The sequence below is a fragment of the Nicotiana tabacum genome, chromosome 3, assembly GCF_000715075.1.
Source record: "Nicotiana tabacum cultivar K326 chromosome 3, ASM71507v2, whole genome shotgun sequence".
Taxonomy (NCBI): domain Eukaryota; kingdom Viridiplantae; phylum Streptophyta; class Magnoliopsida; order Solanales; family Solanaceae; genus Nicotiana; species Nicotiana tabacum.
The window spans coordinates 19,675,552-19,683,439 of NC_134082.1; positions in this window are offsets into that span (position 1 = coordinate 19,675,552).

Sequence of the window (7,888 nt, forward strand, 5' to 3'; positions counted from 1 at the left end):
TTCTTCTTCAGCGGAAGATCCTAGGTTCGCGAGGGCATCAGCCTCGCAATTTTGCTCTCGAGGTACATAGACTAAGGTCTATTCTTTTAAGCGACGCAATGCGATTTAAATTTTGTCCAAATACCTTTAAAGCTCGAGAAGACATGATGCAAAGGTATTTGGACTATGCCACCGACTGATTATAGCCTCTAAACATGCAATCATAGCCTCATACTCGGCCTCATTGTTAGTCACTTTTGTAGTTTTTATGGATTGTCTGATTATGCCACCGACTGGCCCTTACGTTTGTGGCACCATCTGTGAATAGGGTCCATACCCCGGAAGATGTACCTGATTTCAATAAAAGCTCTTTCTCTACCTCGGGCATGAGGGTCGGCGAGAAGTTGGCCACAAAATCCGCCAAGATTTGAGACTTGATGGCAGTCCGAGGTTGATACTTGATGTCATACCCTCTGAGTTCAATGGCCCACTTGGCCAACTGACCCAATAATTCAGGTTTATGCAGTATACTCCGAAGGGGATAAGTTGATAGGATGCAAATACGGTGGCACTGAAAGTAAGGCTTTAGTTTGCGCGAGGCGCTTATCAGTGCGAGAGCCAATTTTTCCAAATGGGGATACCGGGTTTCGGCGTCTCCTAAGTTTCGGCTCACATAATAAACAGGAAATTGTGTACCTTGCTCTTCTTGGACCAGTACTCCATTTACCTCTATCTCGGATACATCCAGGTATAGGTATAGCATTTCATCCTCCTTGGGCGTGTGCAGCAAAGACGGGCTAGACTGGTACCGTTTTAGTTCTTCCAGGGCGTGTTGGGATTTTGGAGTCCATTCAAAGTTGTTCTTTATTTTGAGTAGAGCGAAGAAATGGTGGCTTTTGTCCGACGATATTGATATGAATCTGCCTAGGGCCGCTATCCGCCCCGTCAACCGTTGAACAGCTTTTACGTTGTTTACCACCGTAATCTCTTCAATGGCTTTTATTTTGTCGGGGTTGATTTTGATCCCCCTGTTTGATACCATGAAGCCCAGGAATTTTCCCGAACCTACTCCGAAGGCGCACTTTTCAATATTGAGCTTCATGTTGTAGCTTATGAAGATGTCTAAGGTTTCCTACAAATGGGTCAGATGGTCCTCTGCGCGCAGGGATTTAACTAGCATATCATCAATATATACTTCCATTGATTTTCCTACTTGGTGTTCGAACATTTTGTTAACTAGCCGTTGGTATGTTGCTCCCGCATTTTTTAGTCTGAAGGGCATTACGTTATAACAATATGTACCGTGTTTGGTGATAAATGAGGTCTTTTCCCTATCCTCGGGGTTCATCTAGATTTGATTGTGCCCTGAGTAGGCATCGAGGAAAGTGAGGGTCTCGTGGCCGGCTGTAGAATCAATCAAGCGATCGATATTAGGCAATGGGAAGGAATCTTTTGGGCACGCTTTGTTCAAGTCTTTATAGTCTATGCATATCCTTAGCTTATTCCCCTTTTTTGGTACTACCACTACGTTAGCTAGCCATTCGGGATACTTTACCTCCCTGATGGAATCGATTTTAAGGAGCTTCGACACTTCCTCTTTGATGAAGGCATACTTTACCTAGGACTGTGGCCTTCTTTTTTGTTTACGGGTTTGAATTTGGAGTCAACGCTTAGCCTGTGGGAGGTTGTCTTTAGCGGAATACCTATCATATCTAAATGGGACCAAGCGAAATAGTCGATATTATTACTAATGAATTGAATAAATTCTGCCCTGAGTTCGGGGGTCAGCCTCGTTCCCGGTATACCTTGCGATCTGGGAGGTGTTTGATCAAAACGGTTTGCTCTAGCTCTTCGACTGTTGACTTGGTCGCGTCGGATTCCTCATGGGCGATGAAGGTTCGGGGTGCGAAGAAGTTCTCCTCGTCGTCTTCGAGGGTCCGCACGCTTCCCCCCTCGTCCGAGGCCAGGCATGCGAGGGTTGGTGTTTTGTGGTTGACCGCAAACATTTCCCTTGTTGCTCGTTGTTCCCCATATATGGTCACGATGTCGTCCCTGGTGGGAAACCTTATCACCTGGTACAAGGTCGAGGGCACTGCCTTTATGTTGTATATCCAAGGTCTACCAAGTAGGGCATTGTATCTCATGTCATCGTCGATGATCTAAAACTCGGTGTTCTAGGTCATGCTAGACATGTCGATCAGGAGAATGATCTCTCCCTTCATTTCTTCTCCGATCATGTTGAAACCGTGGAGGACCCGGGGGGTGGGAGCAACTTGATTGAGTAGCCCTAGCTGTTCTACTACTTCTGACCTAATTATGTTGACCGAGCTGCCTGGATCCACGAGTACGCGCTTTAATCTGGTGTTGTTTGAGAGAAACAAGATTACTAGCGCGTCATTGTGTGGTTCCATCATAGCTTCGAGATCCTCCTCGCTGAATATGAGGGTTTCTCCATGTAAGCGCTCTCGGGCCGACCCCTCTTCTGTAGTGGACGTTCTCGTCGTTTGCACACGGGCCCTCAGGGAATGTTGGCTCCCCTAATAATCATGTGGACACCGGCCTCTAGGTCATTTGTGCCCTTTTCTCCATCGCCTTTGAGGTTTCGGCTTCCCATTTCACTAGTCGAACCAGGCGCTTTATCCTAAAAAAAAAGGTGTTCGGGCGAGAAAAAGCGTGAAAAATAACGTGCATTTGTGCAATGGAACCAGCAAGAAAAATAATCACTATTATTTTTATCCCCACAGTGGGTGTCAAACTGTTTACCTTGAAAATAGTAACAACAATTAAATTTGTAAATGGGATTCTAAAAATATGTGATCTATTCCCGAGCTATTTTTTAGAGCAGTTGTTGCTAATGATATGGAGTTTAAAGATTAAAAATACAAGCTAAAATGGGATGATAATCGAACCGCAGGGCCTGCTGCCCGGTCGTAGGTCTGATCGACGAAGGACCTCGGGTCGACGTCGGGTCGAGCTTGAGCTATCGGGGATAGTCGGGGATGGGATAACAGTTGAAGATATAATTAAACAAGGCTCTTTAGGGCCAATACTAAGGCCTGCGATGAAGAACAAATAAGAACACGATGAATATCGAGGTGGCCTCGGGACAGTGAGAATGAACAAGTTAGAAAGAAAAGAGAGAGAGAGAGAGAGAGAGAGAGAGAGAGAGAGAGAGAGAGAGAGAGAGAGATTATTGCACTTGTGGAGAAATGAAGAAACATCAGTCCCCCCTACAAAGTAACGGGGATCCCCTTTATATAAGAGGGGAATCCACTACGGTACAGAGCGTGTTAGTCGTAAAGGTATGGAGATAAGATGGCTAGACATGACATCTTGAAAAATAGGCCCCGAATAAACCAACCATGTCAGGTTAAGTCACGTGCCTTGGGGACTTCCCTCTCGCCTGTCATAGCTCGCTATGTCTGTCAGAACACGATACCCTTAGGATCAATATATACATATATATGTCGAGCCTCGAGGATGAGCCTCGACCTCGGCCTCGACCACGGCTCCGAGCTTCCAGGGATGCAACCGCGAGATGGTTCTATGATTGGGGGAATCAGGCCCCCGGATTTGCCGTATACATTATAAGATACTCTATACAAAGAGTTCTTAATATGATGATCTTTCAAAACTTCCTCAAATTAAGTTTAGTTTAAACTTTCTTATATCTATATCTATCTATATTTTTTTATATTATTATAAAAGCATGAATACAGTGTCGGTTTACAAAAATAACCTTATAATATTAAACATAATAACTCAAATAAAAGGACATAACCGAAATTCTAGATATTAGCCTTATAATCCTATTAGTTTTAGGATATAATACTACACATTAGGAATCCTACATGATTACCTTTTAGGAATCCTATTAGTATAATTATTTTCGGGCTGTCTAATTTATATAAAATTGAACAAGTAAATATTTTTAGTCATGTAATCCTATTATTTTTAGGATATACTTCTTAAAAATTTCAATTACTAATTTAATTTGAAAACGTATTATAATGTCCTATTACTAATTTAATTTGAGAATGTATTATATTCTCCAAATCCATTTAGGAAAAGAGAGCATATATTATTATAAAAGCATAAATACAATATTAATATACGAAATAACCCTAAAATATTAAGCGGAACAACTCATATAGAAAGGACATAACTGCAATAACCTATTTTTTGGACTGCAATACCTTCTATGCTAATTTTTAATATTAATTTTAAAATTTTACAATTAATAACATTTTGTCTATTAAATTCTTATTAAAAATATGTAGGTAGGTTTAATAAAATTAATTTCATAAGAATCCTCCGTATGGGCAATTACATTACCACTCCATAATGTCCAATACCAAGAAAAAATAAATGAATATTAAATGGACTGCACAAAGAATTAAAATTTAGAAAAAAATACACCCATGATAATATATTTTTATATTATATTTGAACTATTTTACTACTCAAATAATATTTTTGAATCAAATTTTCGTGTAATATTAAAAAATACCCAATTATTAAACAACAACTAAAAAAATATTTAAGAATATAAATGTGGGAGAAAGAGAAAAAAAATAGTTGGTAAGAGTCAATACCACTAATGATTATACAAATATAACGATCTAAAAGTGAAATGTCATATCAATCTTTTACTCTTTAAAAATAAAATTTATGTTGGATAAACTATAATTAAGATTAAATATTCAAAACAAGAGATGAACTATTATTAAGATATGAATCAATATCGAATAAATTATTTTTTATGTTAAACAAAATAATTAAATCTTTTAATTAATTATTTAGCAAGAGAATCCAATTCAATTATTTTTTAAATTCATTATATGAGTACAATTCTTATTCAAGTTTTAAAAAAATCTTAGGGTACTGTAAGCACGTGATTTTTGCTTCATGGACAATCGCTCCAAAAGAAAACAAAAAATAGTGACAAGTGACCTCGCTGTACAATTTTTCGATTTTTCGTGACATGTGCTGTTAGTCATTTGTGGTTCGGCCCATTCTGCATTTAATCTTATCGATCAAAATACAAAGTATGTCTGTCATGGTAATCAAACCGTAATTCGATCACTAAAAGAAAATCCAAAAATATATATATGCATCGTTCGTTCTAGGTTGTGATTTAACTTACTTAAAATATTTTAATATGTGTGTGATAATTGTGTTAAAGTGTTACATTGTTGTTTGTTTTAATTTCATTTTTTTTATTTTTTTTTTAAAAAATAAAATTTAAAACAAAAGAAAAAGAGTGATGAAAATCGGTTTGGGCCAAGAAATGAAACAAAAATAGGCCCAAGACCAGGACCCCGATCCAGCCCAAACAACAGGCTGCCCGGACACGGTCCAAACGGTGTCGTTTCTGTCCCATCTAAGCTGGGCCATTGATCTCAAACGAATCAACGGCCAGGATCACATCCCCTAGACCCGTCAAATTTAACCCGATCCAATCCCCACCCGGTCTCAACCCACTATCAGCCCCTGAACGACGTCGTCCCCCTTTAATGAATAGATCCTGGCCCTTGATCTCACATGATCCGACGGCCAGGATCTAAACCCCTAGATCGTATATAAGCCTTCTATCATACCCTACGCCCCCTATCCGAACCCCCCTTCACTCGTCTTCTTCACCAAACCCTGAACCCCCCCCCCCCGAAACCCTAGCTGCCCCCATGCACTCTCACCCTAAAAGCCGGCGGCATGAACGCCGGTGACCACCTCCTCAACACCTTTAATGCATCTCACTACCCCGAACACGAATTCACTAACCATGTACCTCGAATCACACTCCCTCGTCTCGAATCTTGATTTGAAGATTCGAGACCAAACCCCGATCTACACCAAACCAACCCAAACTCACACTGGACAACCCCCTGACCTCCCTCGTGACCAAACCAAGCTGGGTTTGGTCCGAATCTACCTACAACTCCTAAAATCTAAAATCTGAGAATCTGAACCCTAGAACACAAGAACTTGGGGGATCCGGCCAGTATTAACCGGGGTTTGAGGTCTAATAGACCTTAATCAAGGTGTTCTCGGTTGAGAACACCCCGATTAAAGTTTGTTCGGCCTCAAATGGTCAAAGCTGAGTCAGACTTGGGTCGATTTTGTTTGAACATTTTCAGTAAGTTTTTCTTTTCCTTTCTGTTTTATTTGAGTGCTAATTGAATTTGTTAGCATGTTCTGTTGTGATTATTTGGTATTTCTGGTATTTTTCATTCCATTTTCTTCCGTCTTTGTAAGGCCTTTTATTGGGTCTTTGGTTTTCTGTGTGTGTTTTGAATGTAGTCTGTGACATACATGTTCGATTAGATTAGTCGTCATATAAATAATTCGTATGGCCTCCCAGTATTGTGCAAAGTTAGCTGAAGTTATTCAGGACCCCGTACGTATCGTTTATTCAATCGATTTGTTATATCTGGTTATAATTAGTATAGTCGACTTGATAAACGTCGTCGATTAGTTGTCTATGACTAAATGATCAAATGGACTAATAATTTCACATGACTGATTGAACCCTGTCATTGACTGAATGCCCGACATGGTTTGAAATTGGTTTGTTTGCATTGCAAAACGACTGAAAAGATTCAGTCCAGGGCAGTTCTAAATTAGAGCTTTCAGAAGTTCAAAATGCCCTGATACTGCAATGGGTTTAGGGCAGTAATAATCAGGGATTAACAGGGGTAATTTGGGTGTTAAAAAGAACAGAAATGATTAGTTTAAATAAGCTGACAAATAGGGTACTGGATTAGGATTAAAATAAGGTAATAGTGGGGAGCCAAACTTTGTGGCATGGGGCTGATTGAATAAAAAAAGGGGTGCCCATGTTGTTGGGCAGAAAATACAGGCTAAAAGCCTATCGAATGGATGGGTATGGGGAATATTTTGATTAGTTTAGAAAGGAAGTTATGGGCAGGAAAGAGGGGAGGGGTTCAAGGCAGCTGAGTGCTTGCCATTTCTGCCTATAAATAGAGATGTTTCAGAACTTAAAAGGGGCTAAACTTTTAGTCTTCAGAGAAAAAGAAAAACAGAAAGAAATTTTCAGAACACTTTAACTAAACACTGTCCAAAACTGCACAAGGAACTAAGTTGGTTGAGCTGTTCTGGCCAAGTCAGTTATTCTAACTGGGGCTGTTACTGTTCCATTAAGAGAAGTCTGTGTGTCTTCTGCTGTGATTGTTACTACACTGAGCTTCTGTGTGTTGTGGATTGAGTTTTAGTCTCCCTGATTGTCGGAACTGTGCTGGTTATTTGCTGAGCTTTGGTGGTTATTGAATTTCTGTGGCTATTGCATAAAACATTCTGGTTCCTTTCTCGGCTGGTTTCGTTTACTATCCTGTTTTCTGGGATTATTTGTTTGTTGCTCGACCAACGTGTGAACTTCATCCTTGTGGCTGGTTGTTTGTTGTCGGGTTGTTGCTGTTTAACTGCTGCTGCTGTGTTTGCTGTGTACTACTCAACTGATTCTTTCCTTCTTCTTTTGTCTTCCCAACCAGGTACACAATTAATACTACCAATGTAACTTGAAAGTTTCAGCATGAATGCAAAAGAGAAGATCTGCAGATGTTTTTTTATATACATGGACTGTTGTATTAAATGACATGTAGTGTATAATAGTTTACATTTTTGTTTGGATACTGAAGGTAGCTTACACGCCTAGTAGATGTCAATATAGGGTGATTGAATGTTAGTTGTATATGTATGCTGTTAGGTAAAAATATTCCCAATGCAGTAGGTTGTATCCCAAACTTGGTTTAATTGTGTAACATATCGTTTAATACATGCCAAACATGAAAGTATCCATTACTAGCTAAGTTCATCTCCTTTTGATAAATTGCTTTTTTTATAATTATTGATAAGCCACACCTTTAGAACAAAGAACATAAGTTGACGGTCT